This window comes from Salvia miltiorrhiza, unplaced genomic scaffold (assembly GCF_028751815.1).
Source record: "Salvia miltiorrhiza cultivar Shanhuang (shh) unplaced genomic scaffold, IMPLAD_Smil_shh original_scaffold_404, whole genome shotgun sequence".
NCBI lineage: Eukaryota > Viridiplantae > Streptophyta > Magnoliopsida > Lamiales > Lamiaceae > Salvia > Salvia miltiorrhiza.
The window spans coordinates 470,667-486,667 of NW_026651542.1; the positions used below are offsets into that span (position 1 = coordinate 470,667).

At 37.9% G+C, this 16,001-nt stretch overlaps 2 long non-coding RNA genes across 2 annotated transcripts; both read left to right on the forward strand.

Annotated features, from left to right (window-relative positions):
• Positions 1–2,469: 2,469 nt before the first annotated feature.
• Positions 2,470–5,988, forward strand: LOC131004490 (uncharacterized). Its single transcript, XR_009095032.1, has 3 exons — positions 2,470–2,971; positions 5,048–5,112; positions 5,699–5,988. It is a non-coding gene; the product is annotated as an uncharacterized LOC131004490 (long non-coding RNA).
• A 6,094-nt stretch (positions 5,989–12,082) lies between these two features.
• LOC131004491 (uncharacterized) lies at positions 12,083–15,279 on the forward strand. The gene is made up of 3 exons (XR_009095033.1): positions 12,083–12,541; positions 14,439–14,503; positions 15,090–15,279. It is a non-coding gene; the product is annotated as an uncharacterized LOC131004491 (long non-coding RNA).
• The last annotated feature ends 722 nt before the right edge of the window (positions 15,280–16,001 follow it).

Consider the following 16,001-nt stretch of genomic DNA (forward strand, 5'->3'; position numbering starts at 1 on the left):
TTGTAAAGTTTGAAAATATAAGCAACAAAACACCCTCCCCCCCCACACTGAAAGCATGCCCTGTCCTCAGGGCATAAAAGAAATAAGAAGAGTGTAGAAAACGTCCCTGATTATCGGCATTGAAAAAACTGAACCATCGTGAGAGGCGGCGAAAAATGAGGTTTGTGGCCTTGGGCAGAGTAGAGAGTGGCTGCGCTGGACAGGGCAGCGAAGAGTAAAAAAGGGGCAGCGCTGAAAACATGAAGACCTCCAGAAATCTGGCAGAGAAACACCTGTTCCACGGCGGTGGTATGAACAAAGCGCGAGTTTCTGCATCTTCCAAGCTCAACACTGCACTAAAAACCCCAAAACAAAGAAAACAAAGAAAACGAAGAAATAAAAGAAACTAAAAGAAAGAAAACAAAACAAAAAAACGGTTGGGTTACCTCCCAACAAGTGCTTAATTTAACGTCTAGAGCTCGACGATACCTCATGGTCTCAATGAACATCAACGCAGCGGGTGTGACAGACCGCCTAACACTAATAGAGGTAGAAGACCCATGCGCATCAGCTGCGTGAAAAATGACGCTTCCATTCGGCACATCTATCATAGCTCTTCTCGTAGCTAAGAATGATCGACCAAGAATCAACGGCGGATTTGTATCTTCAGGAATATCGAGGACCAAGAAATCCGTAGGGAAGACGAGCTTGTCAACCTTCACAAAGATGTCTTTAAGCTTTTCTCTCGGCTTCACTCTTGATCTATCCGCCATTTGAATCTCCATCGAGGTCGGCTTGAGATCTCCAATTCCCAACCGCTTGAAAACAGAGATGGGCATCACATTGACACTTGCCCCTAGATCACAAAGAGCCTCGGGAAAGAGCTCTCCTCCAATCTCGCACTCAATGTTGAAGCTACCCGGATCTTTCTTCTTCGAAAGTAGCTTCATTGGCAGCTCAGTGCACACAACTTTCGCCTGCGAGATTTTCTTATCCTCATCCCCCATCTTCTTGGTGTGAACAACTGCCTTTTCTTCTTTATCCTTAGGATCCTGCAATTGTGAGAGAGTTTGAAGCTGTGCACGTCGGTCCGATTCTTCAACTAGTCTCTCTAGCTCATCCACTATACATATATGCTCTGTCTCCTCGGGATTGACAACTTTTTTCTCATTCTTGCAATGGGAGATCTCCAGCTTGATTTCCTTGGCATCCACCTTTTTGCTCGGCTGCACAGCACATTGCTCTTCAAGCACCTCCCTCTTCATTAGCCTACGGGGGAATGGAACCTTTGGGATGTATTCCCTAAGTGGAACAGAAGCTTTGTATGGTTCCTCAATCAGAGATTCATGCTCCTTGCTTGTCTCCTCATAGTTTGCCAGGAAAAATTCAATCGCTTCCTCATCATCTGGAGACACAGTGTCATCGAAAATCGCATTGCATTGGTCATTCTGCTTGCCTTCGGTATGTCGAGGCCTGCTCTGCACAACTGCATGGCTAGCCATTTGGCTTACTTGCGTCTCCAAAATCTGTACCTGCTTGGACAGTGCTGAAACATTGCTCCCCATGTTAGCCATACCATTCTCTAGACTAGCCATCCTTGCACCCATGTTATTCTCAAGATTGGCAATCTTGGCACCCACAGTCGTCTCTATACTGGCCATCTTGTTGTCAATAGTAGTTTCAAAACTAGTCATCTGCACCAACAACTGTTGCATCATCTCTTCAAGTGACACCTTCTTAGGCTCATTGACAATCATCCCTGTGGAGCTCCAATCATGTGGCAATTGGTAGCTATTGGAGGCCATCTCCTCCAATTCAAAAGTGTTTGCCTGCATAGCTGACCCCCGTCCACCTCCATCAAATTGCCCAACTTGGGATTGGTACATGTAATCGAGTAGTGAAGGTGGTGGAGGAGGTTGTGCACGTCTGTTAGCCTCTTTAATTTGTCTTTGCTCATCCAGCTGCCTCTGCAGTTCTGCAATCATACGCCACGCAGCTTCAAGATCAAAATTCTCAACCATCGCATTCTTCTTCTTCTCGCGGTTATCCAACAGCTGAGACACCAAACGAAAATAAGAAACAAGAAAACAAAAACTAAAATAAAAAAATAAAACTTATAACGCCTGAAATAATGCTTAAGTCTATGGTGGACGTCGCCAACCACCAAATAATTCCTGTGAAATTACCAAAATAAATTAGTATAATTGTAATGCCCCGACTTTTTATTAAGGATTATAGACTTTTAATTATTGATTTAAGGATTTCTTATGGTAATTAGGGTTCAGCATCCATTAATAAAATATGGACTTATGTGAATTTGATGATTACATACGTGATAATTTATTTTTATTTTTATTTCAACGGATGATGCACTCAAAATATATTTTGAGTCCATTAAGAGATTGATGGAGCTCAAAGATTTATTTTGAGTTTTCAAATCGAAAAAAAAAATTATGTATTTATTTATTTTTACCGAGAAATTTAGGAATGATGAGTTATAAAAATTTTCCATCAATATTTTTCTCAAATTATTTTCCTATGATGTATTTATAAATTGAGAGAGTGCACTAATGTTAGTGCTATTTATTCTAATTTTGATCACAAGAGTTTTATGCTCTAGCATTTTATTAATTGATGATTAGTCTTACATATATTTTTTTTCTTACACATGGGTTATTACTACACCACATTTTTATATTTACTTAATGTAACACCCCATTATCCTCCACTAATATTTTCTTTTCCCTACCACTAATCTTTTTCCCTACCATCACTAATATTTTCTTTTCCCTACCACTAATCTTTTTCCCTACCACTACTCCTACCTCTCCACCACACTACTCCTTTTCCCCCACCACTACATTCTTTCTCCCACTCTCACAACTTTTCTCCCACCATTATCACACTCCATAGAAGCCTTTGAAGCCCCAAGAGAAGTAGCAAAGCAAGGGAGAGTGTGGGAAAACTATAGAGTGAAGGTTGTGCTTCGAGAGTGAGTTTTTCTTTGCTTTTTCTCAACTGAAAATGCTTTATGGCCATGGATTTTTACACATTTGTGTGCTATATTATGTGAGGATATGTTTTAGGATTTTGGATGATTATTTTGGTAGAGTTTATTGGGTGAAAAACCGTGCATGAGGTAAGGCAGCGAATCTGCCATAAGCACACTGCTCGGCAGTGTTTTGCAAGGCGATTCCAGCCATCCAAACGGTTCCCAAAAATTCCCAAATTAATTGTGTATCATCTTTCATATGTTTTCTATACTTTGGTAAAATTTCAGAAGGTTTGGAGCTCTTATGATTTATTTATAAATTTTTAAACATCACTGCCCATCTGGAATACATTTTTGGTAAACAATCTTTGGGAGGCCATAAGTAAAGTTTCAATCGGTGAAAACCTTTGAAACTTGAATATGTCACTCTAGACTCCCGTATCTTTCTTTTGACATCGTTCTCACCATTTATGAGTAAGGGAAACAACCGGTATAAATTCTTGAAATCTAGTTCTTATTCCTTTTACCATCCAGTAGATTTTACAAACCTACGACTTTGAGGTGGCAAAGGCCGACTTAAATCTTTGATTCTCAAGCCTATCTTTCTACTGAATATTCACTGACATGTTGGGAACTTACTTGTTCAGTTTTAGAATTTTTGGTGAAGCCTAAAGTGGTTTTTCCGATTTATGTTCTAAATCTGCCAAACTTGAACTCTTTTTGTGCACTGAACTTTAGACAGTCATATCTTCTAAACCATGAATGTTCTTGGAGTAAATCCAACTGTAGAGTGTTATGATCTCTCCCTAGTTTCCAGATTGACCCTTGGGGTTCCCATTGGAGTTTTGTAAAGGGAGATAGGAATTTTTAAAGAAAGCCCACTGACTTGGTTGTAATCTGGAAATCTGAAATTTTCAGATTTTTGCTTGTTAAATACCCATCTTTGAGAGGGCATATCTTGCTCGTTTGAATTTTTTTTCATTCGATTCAAATTGGAGAATGATCCTTGAAATGTCTAGTTTCCATAATGTCTTTTGGAGCCTCATTTGGAGATCCGAGGCAGATTTGATGTCTGTTGCAAAACAACCTCTTAAGAGCTCAAGTTGTTGAATTATTTTCTATGTATCAAAGTTTATTTTAAAGGATGTTTCATGAAAGATTTAGTATATGTGCGTAACGAGTTTGGGACTATTTATTTTAAATGAGTTCCGTTCTTTTATTTAAATTATGATGGACTTTTAATGAATATTTTTGGGATTAAACTCTTATTTCTTGATTTATATAAATTATTTTTTTAAGGACTTATAAATATGAATTTCGTAGGCCTACTGAACTACTGTGATCGACGGTTTGTCGATGTCTAATAGCTTTGAAAATTTTATAGCAAGTCCCTACATGAGTCTTGAGTACCCTGGTAAAATGTCAAGCCATTCCAACTTCGTTTGATACTTCTTTAAAATGCAAAACCTAAACTGCACATTACTACCGAGAATTTCAGAGAACAGAGGAAAGAGTCATTCATTTCAGTAGCTTCCTATGTGATCTAGATTTCCAAATTTTTATGGTATTAACCTTATTGTGTTAGATAGATATCCACCAAAGTTGAGCCCAGTTTGACAACGTTTACTATTTTTCAAAAATCCAAGTTTTCGATTGTTCAAAACTGCCGAACATGGTAGATCGTGGTAAAAACGTCATATCTCTCAAACCACTTGGAGTTTTCGACTCTACTTTTTTTTTATATATGAAACTAGACTCGAAGATCTTTCTTTCGGTATGAGTCTCGGGTCCAGGAGATGTCGGAGTCAGAACAGATTAAATTTTGAAGTTGAGTCAGTGTAAAAACAGAGCATGTTTTGATGATGTTTGATTGTGATTCTTATGTGCCTTATGTGTTTGTGTTGCCTATGTGTTTGAATGAGATTAGACGAGGTATGATTGATTTTTGACTGTCTTTAATGTAACGAATTATGGATGCTAGAACCCTAAAACATTAAAAGATACCCTAGGCACGTAGAATTAGACTTTGTCTTATGACAATTTCTTCACGAACTTATCGACTCTTCATCAATGAAGGTCCGGGCGACAGAAAGTGAAGCCGAAGAAGAAACGACTCCACGCCAGCTTTAAGAACAATTGAGGTGGGCATTATTTTATTATTACGTATATAGAGATCCCCTGCGTGACGTAGGCCTCATATGCGAATATATATGCATGATATGTTTTGACTATTTATTCAGTTCTTATAAAATGCTTATATGTTCAATGCCCTTTATGAAAATGAAAATGTTATGAAAATGAAATGTTTATGAAATGATTGACTGCCAAAATGTTTATGTTTTTATATGTATCCTATCTGTGTTGGTTCGCCAACTTTAAAGGAAATCCAATTGGGATCCTATGCTAGACAAAGGTCGCTAGCTAGGGTTAACGTGTACACTCATGGAGACCGCGAGTCGCTTGCGACCGGTCTTGGCGTCCGTGGTAAGGAGGCCTCCTTCCCGGCGCGTGACAGAAAGGACAGATATGGATCATATAGACTGAAAATGGGATGCGCATCCACCTTTATGAAAATGAATGAAATGTTTTAGTAAGCGCAGGTCATTCAAGAAAACCCCTGTGTGTTACTGTTGGCAGTTCAATTTATATATGTATGCATGTTGTATTTTCGGCTTATGTCACTGAGTATTTTTATACTCAGCCCTGCATGTATTTCTAAATGTGCAGGTTGAGCAGGCGATGGAATGGATCGGTGTTGAGCGGATTTCCCTTTTGATGTTTATGTAATGAAACCTTGAGTATGCATCTCCATATGCATAACTCACACATTTTTTTCGCTGCAAACACTCTGACTTATTTATCATTTCTACTTGAACTTATTACTACTTCATTTTAATTAACTTTCAGTTGGGGTCTAGTCGTTATGGCAGACTCATTTGTGAATTACCCAAGTGGTTATATATATATACCACTAGTTTGTTATTCATGTTGGTTACTTAGTAAATCCCCTTTAATTTCCGTTTCTTATTGTTCACCCCAAGTCATAACCCCGGTTAACCCGTCATTGGGATAGTGGGCTGTGACAGAGTGGTATCAGAGCAGTTCGTTTGCTCTGGCACTAGAAACCTTATTCTAAAAAGCCAAGTCTAGTTTGATTCACTAGACATACGTGGGTTAATACGACACCGCTCAACACTCCATTGCATCGTGCTCAATCAAGGAAAAAGGTAACTGCAGTTACAACGTTTTAAAGATGTTATTGTTCTAAACTGTTTCATGAAGATGTTTATGTAAAGAGCATGCTATGATGAAATGTTGAATGTTTTGCCTTTCATGGCATATCATTGCAGTTATGATGATATAATAAGAAGAATGATAGAGAATTGACACATGCTTTCCCCAGAAAACATAGATTGCTATAAGTTGCATGATCACGATTCTAAAAGAACATAGACTGCTGGATTAGTAGGATATCTCTACAATCTAGATTCTTGAAGTGATGATTTAGAAGAATGATAGAGAACTTAGAGCATTTCAGCTTCCACAAGAAAACAATGGTTCTTTTGAATTACAAAGAGGAATGAAAAGACATGTACGCGTTGAAGGAAAAGCACGGAATGATGATACAAGATGAATTCAAGGCAAACATTGCATCAAGGGTTTAAGCATAAGTCTCTACGTTCGAATGTTTACACACGATGGAACATCGAATCGACTTATGTTACACGATAGATTATAAAAAGGGCGTGATTTGATTGTCTGTGGGTTATATATATATTTGTGACATACATGGGAAATGGGATCCGAGTCCACTAGAATAGAAGACCTTAAAATAAGTTTAGTTGTCTTAATGAAACTTATGTTTTGTTATGCATAGTATGTTCATAACCTTGTACATTTAAGAGTTTTACGTCTACTTACGTATAAGAAGACTCACACTTTCCCTTATCTATTAAAGAGGGTTACGTCCAGGCATATTCCGATAGTTAGGAAAGCTCCGCGTTTGACCCAGCAGAGACTACCCGGGCATATCGGGATTTTAGTATAGCTTTTGACGACGACATAAGAATTGTTATAGCTCAGTATACACGCCTTTGGACTGTTGCCCATGTCTTTGGGACTACAAGTTATATAAGAAAATATGGTTCGACTGTCTGTATGTAGACCTTGGGGAATAAGAGTCTAGTTCAATAGGACTAGAACCTTAAGTTTGAGCTTTAAGCTGCCACTACGAACTCAAGTTTCGTTATGTATAGTATGTCCACGACTTCTCAAGTTCGGGACAATGTTTCCCGTGTGACTGGGAAGTGATGATGTTGGACCTGGCCAGTCCACATGATCCAAATCTCAGTAGACGTCTTTTGGGTTGAAAACCTATATGTTTCAACTTTCGGTTGAAAAGCCAGACGGGTTCTTACTCGAGGTCATTTTGTTCGACCTTGTAGATAATCATTTCATACCCTCTGGTCATTCTTTTGAATCTCTTGAACAATTTCTACAACACCTTGCTTTGATGTTGTGTTGATTTTGAGCCTTGCAACTCGTGAGTTATCATAGTAGATTCCCTTTATCGATAAGACTAAGAAGTATTAGTCTACTGACCTAGTATACCACCCAAACTATAGCTTTGTATAGTTGTCTCTCATTGTGTTTAAATTAGTTGAGATTAGTCTTTGTCCTATGAATATTATCGACCACTCATTATGATAGAAATTTAGAATCCAAATTGAGACCGTAATATAGAGTTTGCGTACATGAACGACTTTCTGTGTTGCATTCCAATTGACTGAATTTGCAGATTTTGGTTGAAGGCCAAAAGAAAAGCGATGACTCAAGAAGAGCTGTCAGACTTGTCTTAGAAGATTTTCAGACGGGGGTATATGACAATTATATTTCTAATAGCCGTTATAAGAGGAAAGGAAAAGAAGTGTTTAATCCAAAGCAAAACAAGATGGGATATGACCAAGTATGACCATATTTTCTGCAGCATGTCCGTTAGGCCCCACAGTAGGTGGACATAGATGAAAAGATGATAGACAAGTTTCACTCCGGCCTAAGGTACTCGACAATTATACTGAGTTTATGAACTCTGAATTGTTCAGCCAAGCTCTGGACGCCGAGGTAGTAGGCCCGAGATTTGCTCGACCCAAACTCAACTCAGGAAGCAAATGATCAAGGACGAAGGCAAGACTACTATGATAGTCGAAATGGCAAGAGGCCTTGGTAGGAAACATAGTGCCCAAAGGCAAGGACAAGGACATCAAACAAACATAGGACCTGCTAAGGATAAGTAGGGCCAGCCTGGGGTACCTCCATGGCCGAAGTTTTCCAAGTCATATTATGATATATGTTTGGATGATAGTAATACATGTTTTAAATATGGTCAGAAGGGCCATTTTGCTAAAGATTTCCAAGCGAGGCCACAAGGAGGGATGTGAAGATCGAATCAACCGGGTCAAGCACAACCATTTAGGGTCATTCTAGGCCAACAACTACTCTATCCACCACAACCCCCTTAAGTTAGAACCTATGCCCCGCACAAGAATAAATAAGGAAGCAAACAAGGAAACCTAATAAGTATGGGCATGCTACTCAACACACCTGTTATACTTCTGTTCGATACGGGTGCCTCGCATTCTTTCTCTGCAAGTGCATGTGCAAATACCCTAAAACTCATACCTGAAAAGGGCTAATCTGGACATGAGAAATTCTTTACCCATAGGAGGGGCGACGATAGAAACACATGCTTACTCAAACCAAGAGGTAAACATAGGATCATTTAAGGTCATAGTAAACAACTTGCAGTTTATACAATATAGGACATTGATGTAATCCTAGGGATTGACTGGTTAGCTAAGAACTACGCCACAGTTTTATGCAAGGAGCGGAAGATTGCTTTTAACTTTTCGGGGATGGATGCTTTGAGATAAACCTGGGGAACAGGATACCAATTATTTCAGCCTTACAAGCGAGGAAGATGATGAACAAGATAGACTGCCAAGCTTTCCTGGTATACCTGATCGGAGGAGTTGAGACCAAAGGGATAATTGAAGACGTAGAGATTGTACGGGAATTCTGAGATATTTTTCAGAAAATTTACCAGGGCTGCCACTCGATAGACAAGTAGAATTTACCATCGATTTTGAACCAGGATCAACACCGGTATCCAAGGCACCTTATAGGATGGCTCCAAGGGAATTGGAGGAGCTAAAGATCCAATTACAGGAATTATTGGACCTAGGTTTTATCAAACCTAGTGTATCCCATGGAAAGCGCCTGTGTTATTTGTCAAGAAGAAGGAAGGCACCTTGAGGATTATTTATTCGACCAACTCAAAGGCGTGAGTGTAATCTTTAAGATCGATTTGAAGTTTGGGTATCATCAGTTAAAAGTTAGACATGAAGATATACCCAAAACGGCTTTCCGAATAAGATATGATCACTACGAATTCGTAGTTGTGCCGTTCGGATTAATAAACGCGCCAGTGGTGTTCATGGACCTCATGAACAGAGCATTCTATCCTTACTTGGATAAGTCCATCTTGGTATTCAAAGACGATATCCTTATCTACTCCAAGATTAAGAAGAATATAAGAAACATTGAGAATCGCGTTGCAAACACTAAGGGGTGAATGTCTTTATATCAAATTCACTAAATGTGAGATTTGGCTTAAGGTCAGAAGGTATCAAGGTTGAAGCAGTACAAGGATGGAGGTCACCAACAACTCCAAATGAGATAAGAAGTTTCTTAGGATTAGCTGGCTACTATCGAAGATTCATTGAAGGATTTTCAAAAATAGCAAGACCAATGACGCAGTTACTTGGGAAAGGAATCAAGTATACTTGGACTGATGAGTGCGAGAGAAGTTTTCAGCAGCTCAAGGACATGTTAACTACTGCACCAGTGCTAGCAGTTCCAGAACCAGACAGGGAATATGTGATCTACACGGATGCGTCGAAAAATGGACTAGGTTGTGTGTTAATGCAAGAGGGAAAGGTGATAGCATATGCATCGCGACAACTTAGACCACATGAACTGAATTATCCAACCCATGATTTAGAATTAGCTGCAGTGGTGCATGCACTGAAAATATGGAGACATCACCTATACGGAGTTAGGTGTGAGATATTCACCGATCATAAAAGCTTGAAATATTTTTTTTTCAAGCAAAGGGATCTGAACATGAGACAAAGAATATGGCTCGAACTAGTAAAGGATTATGATTGTGGTATTAACTACCACCCAGGCAAGGCCAATGTAGTAGCCGATGCATTGAGTCCTAAAGTCTCGTCTAAGTTAGGATACTTTCTCACGAGGGAAGATGAACTCATTAAAAACTTTGACAAGATGAGGATAGAAGTGATTAAACCACCTAATACAATAGCGAGTGTTATTGCGACAATACCCAGTTTGAGAAAAATGGTGGTAGAAGCAAAAAGGAAGGACGAAAAGATGGAGAAGCTACGAGGAAGAATAAGGATAAGAAGTTTCAAGAATTACAACGACGAATCAGATAATACTATCTTCTTTGAAGGGAAGATATGCATGTCCATGACAATGAACTTAAGAATAAGATAAAGCCATGGCACCCATATACTGTCACCAGGAAGTACTAAGATGTATTAAGATCTAGAAAAATTCTAGTTAGGAGGAATGAAACGAGATGTAACCTCATTTGTTGAAATATGTCTTGCGTGCTAGCAAGTGAAGGTTTTACAACATATCACATTGTTACTTTGAGTCTTCGTGCTCATAAAGTCAAGCTTAATGTCGTGTTTGGGACAAACTGAGCCCTTAACGAACCAATGAATTTCGTTGTCGAGATGGATTTTTTCGAATCCATCATACTTAAGCAAAGGTTGTCACGAAAGGGGGCAGTCAATGCCCACATGACTCGAGATTCCTTAGATGAATGAATAAAAGTTTATAACGGCGTTTTAGGCTGACTGCCTACATGCTCGAAATGGTTGGTCTCCTTACAAACTGTTTAAGTTGCCTTAAGAATGCTCTAGAGATATTAGTCATTATAGTTCCGCTTAAACGACATAGAAATTATTAATAAGGTATGTTGAGGACGACCGAGCTAAACCGGGGTGAAAGCTGAGAACATGTTTTTGCCACTCATTGTGAGACATATAATACCAGTTATCAATCGACTATCGATAGATTGGCAAATGAGGCGTTATACCTGAGGAAATATAGATCACCACTTTGTTGGGATGAAATGGCGAGATGATTGAGATCGTCCGTCAAATCAGAAAAAGGAATCAAGGAGGCCCAGGATAGACAGAAGTCATATGCTGACAAGCGCCGAAAGGACCTATAGTTTGAGGATGTAAAGAAAATTTTTCTGAAGGTTTCTCCATCAAGAGGAATCGTTAGATTCGGTGTAAAGGGTAAACCTAAACCCCGTTTTATAGGCTCATACGAGATTGTAGAAAGGATAAACCCAATAACTTACTGGTTGGCGTTAGCGCTAAGCTTTGAGAATGTGTGTAATGTATCCCATGTGTCGCAAATAGAGAAGTATGTTTACGATTCAAAGCATATGATCCATAAGAACAACATTATTATTAGTCAATATTTGAGTTACGAAGGAAGATCCAAATCTATCTTAGATCGGGAAGTTCAGGTACTAAGGACTAAGTCAATACCGATAGTAAGGGACCTATGAATATATCATGGTCAATAATAGACTACCGTCTAACAGGAAAGTGAAGTACTCAGAGTTATTTTCTGAGGTACAAATTTCGGGACGAAATTTATGTTAAGGGGGATAGTATGTAATGCCCCGACTTTTTATTAAGGATTATAGACTTTTAATTATTGATTTAAGGATTTCTTATGGTAATTAGGGTTCAGCATCCATTAATAAAATACGGACTTATGTGAATTTGATGATTACATACGTGATAATTTATTTTTATTTTTATTTCAACGGATGATGCACTCAAAATATATTTTGAGTCCATTAAGAGAATGATGGAGCTCAAAGATTTATTTTGAGTTTTCAAATCGAAAAAAAAAAATTATGTATTTATTTATTTTTACCGAGAAATTTAGGAATGATGAGTTATAAAAATTTTCCATCAATATTTTTCTCAAATTATTTTCCTATGATGTATTTATAAATTGAGAGAGTGCACTAATGTTAGTGCTATTTATTCTAATTTTGATCACAAGAGTTTTATGCTCTAGCATTTTATTAATTGATGATTAGTCTTACATATATTTTTTTTCTTACACATGGGTTATTACTACACCACATTTTTATATTTACTTAATGTAACACCCCATTATCCTCCACTAATATTTTCTTTTCCCTACCACTAATCTTTTTCCCTACCATCACTAATATTTTCTTTTCCCTACCACTAATCTTTTTCCCTACCACTACTCCTACCTCTCCACCACACTACTCCTTTTCCCCCACCACTACATTCTTTCTCCCACTCTCACAACTTTTCTCCCACCATTATCACACTCCATAGAAGCCTTTGAAGCCCCAAGAGAAGTAGCAAAGCAAGGGAGAGTGTGGGAAAACTATAGAGTGAAGGTTGTGCTTCGAGGGTGAGTTTTTCTTTGCTTTTTCTTAACTGAAAATGCTTTATGGCCATGGATTTTTACACATTTGTGTGCTATATTATGTGAGGATATGTTTTATGATTTTGGATGATTATTTTGGTAGAGTTTATTGGGAGAAAAACCGTGCATGAGGTAAGGCAGCGGATCTGCCATAAGCACACTGCTCGGCAGTGTTTTGCAAGGCGATTCCAGCCATCCAAACGGTTCCCAAAAATTCCCAAATTAATTGTGTATCATCTTTCATATGTTTTCTATACTTTGGTAACATTTCAGAAGGTTTGGAGCTCTTATGATTTATTTATGAATTTGTAAACATCACTGCCCATCTGGAATACATTTTTGGTAAACAATCTTTGGGAGGCCATAAGTAAAGTTTCAATCGGTGAAAACCTTTGAACCTTGAATATGTCACTCTAGACTCCCGTATCTTTCTTTTGACATCGGTCTCACTATTTTTGAGTAAGGGAAACAACCGGTGTAAATTCTTGAAATCTAGTTCTTATTCCTTGTACCATCCAGTAGATTTTACAAACCTACGACTTTGAGGTGGCAAAGGCCGACTTAAATCTTTGATTCTCAAGCCTATCTTTCTACTGAATATTCACTGACATGTTTGGAATTTACTTGTTCAGTTTTAGAATTTTTGGTGAAGCCTAAAGTGGTTTTTCCGATTTATGTTCTAAATCTGCCAAACTTGAACTCTTTTTGTGCACTGAACTTTAGACAGTCATATCTTCTAAACCATGAATGTTCTTGGAGTAAATCCAACTGTAGAGTGTTATGATCTCTCCCTAGTTTCCAGATTGACCCTTGGGGTTCCCAGTGGAGTTTTGTAAAGGGAGATATGAATTTTTAAAGAAAGCCCACTGACTTGGTTGTAATCTGGAAATCTGAAATTTTCAGATTTTTGCTTGTTAAATACCCATCTTTGAGAGGGCATATCTTGCTCGTTTGAATTTTTTTTCATTCGATTTAAATTGGAGAATGATCCGTGAAATGTCTAGTTTCCAGAATGTCATTTGGAGCCTCATTTGGAGATCCGAGGCAGATTTGATGTCTGTTGCAAAACAACCTCTTAAGAGCTCAAGTTGTTGAATTATTTTCTATGTATCAAAGTTTATTTTAAAGGATGTTTCATGAAAGATTTAGTATATGTGCGTAACGAGTTTGGGACTATTTATTTAAAATGAGTTCCGTTCTTTTATTTAAATTATGATGGACTTTTAATGAATATTTTTGGGATTAAACTCTTATTTCTTGATTTATATAAATTATTTTTTTAAGGACTTATAAATATGAATTTCGTAGGCCTACTGACCTACTGTGATCGACGGTTTGTCGATGTCTAATAGCTTTGAAAATTTTATAGCAAGTCCCTACATGAGTCTTGAGTACCCTGGTAAAATTTCAAGCCATTCCAACTTCGTTTGATACTTCTTTAAAATGCAAAACCTAAACTGCACATTACTACCGAGAATTTCAGAGAACAGAGGAAAGAGTCATTCATTTCAGTAGCTTCCTGTGTGATCTAGATTTCCAAATTTTTATGGTATTAACCTTATTGTGTTAGCTAGATATCGGTATGAGTCTCGGGTCCAGGAGATGTCGGAGTCAGAACAGATTAAATTTTGAAGTTGAGTCAGTGTAAAAACAGAGCATGTTTTGATGATGTTTGATTGTGATTCTTATGTGCCTTATGTGTTTGTGTTGCCTATGTGTTTGAATGAGATTAGACGAGGTATGATTGATTTTTGACTGTCTTTAATGTAACGAATTATGGATGCTAGAACCCTAAAACATTAAAAGATACCCTAGGCACGTAGAATTAGACTTTGTCTTATGACAATTTCTTCACGAACTTATCGACTCTTCATCAATGAAGGTCCGGGCGACAGAAAGTGAAGCCGAAGAAGAAACGACTCCACGCCAGCTTTAAGAACAATTGAGGTGGGCATTATTTTATTATTACGTATATAGAGATCCCCTGCGTGACGTAGGCCTCATATGCGAATATATATGCATGATATGTTTTGACTATTTATTCAGTTCTTATAAAATGCTTATATGTTCAATGCCCTTTATGAAAATGAAAATGTTATGAAAATGAAATGTTTATGAAATGATTGACTGCCAAAATGTTTATGTTTTTATATGTATCCTATCTGTGTTGGTTCGCCAACTTTAAAGGAAATCCAATTGGGATCATATGCTAGACAAAGGTCGCTAGCTAGGGTTAACGTGTACACTCATGGAGACCGCGAGTCGCTTGCGACCGGTCTTGGCGTCCGTGGTAAGGAGGCCTCCTTCCCGGCGCGTGACAGAAAGGACAGATATGGATCATATAGACTGAAAATGGGATGCGCATCCACCTTTATGAAAATGAATGAAATGTTTTAGTAAGCGCAGGTCATTCAAGAAAACCCCTGTGTGTTACTGTTGGCAGTTCAATTTATATATGTATGCATGTTGTATTTTCGGCTTATGTCACTGAGTATTTTTATACTCAGCCCTGCATGTATTTCTAAATGTGCAGGTTGAGCAGGCGATGGAATGGATCGGTGTTGAGCGGATTTCCCTTTTGATGTTTATGTAATGAAACCTTGAGTATGCATCTCCATATGCATAACTCACACGTTTTTTTCGCTGCAAACACTCTGACTTATTTATCATTTCTACTTGAACTTATTACTACTTCATTTTAATTAACTTTCAGTTGGGATCTAGTCGTTATGGCAGACTCATTTGTGAATTACCCAAGTGGTTATATATATATACCACTAGTTTGTTATTAATGTTGGTTACTTAGTAAATCCCCTTTAATTTCCGTTTCTTATTGTTCACCCCAAGTCATAACCCCGGTTAACCCGTCATTGGGATAGTGGGCTGTGACAATAATGGTAAGCAGGGTCAATCCCACAGAGAGCAGTTTAAAATCATTCAAATCCCTAAATCTATAAAAACGGTGATGCCACCACGCTTTAATTTTGAGAAGAATTAATTAACTAAGAATGCAATAAATCAAATAGAAATAACTCTTGAAATAAATCAATAGAAAGGTAATTCGGCTCAAATAAATCCACACTAATTTAATCTCTGATCCTCGACGCAATAATTAATCAATCCCTATTAACCAATTAGTTATAGGATACCGTGATACGCACTGACATACCCCAATTCCTACTTACTGTGTCGATAGACAGCTAGATACGCTAGTCTTGCCTATTTCCCTTATTAAAATATAACCTAGCTGGATGCGCCAGTCTTAGATTTAATATTCTAATAGCATTAAGGTGAAGGAACCCCATTTATATCAATTATCCTAGATACGCTAGTAATAATTAATATACCAATTAATTCCTACTACGAACATGGTAGTTTTGTCACTAATCAGCCCTATCCCAACAATTACGGATTGGAGGTGCTAATTGACTATAATCCAATTAAA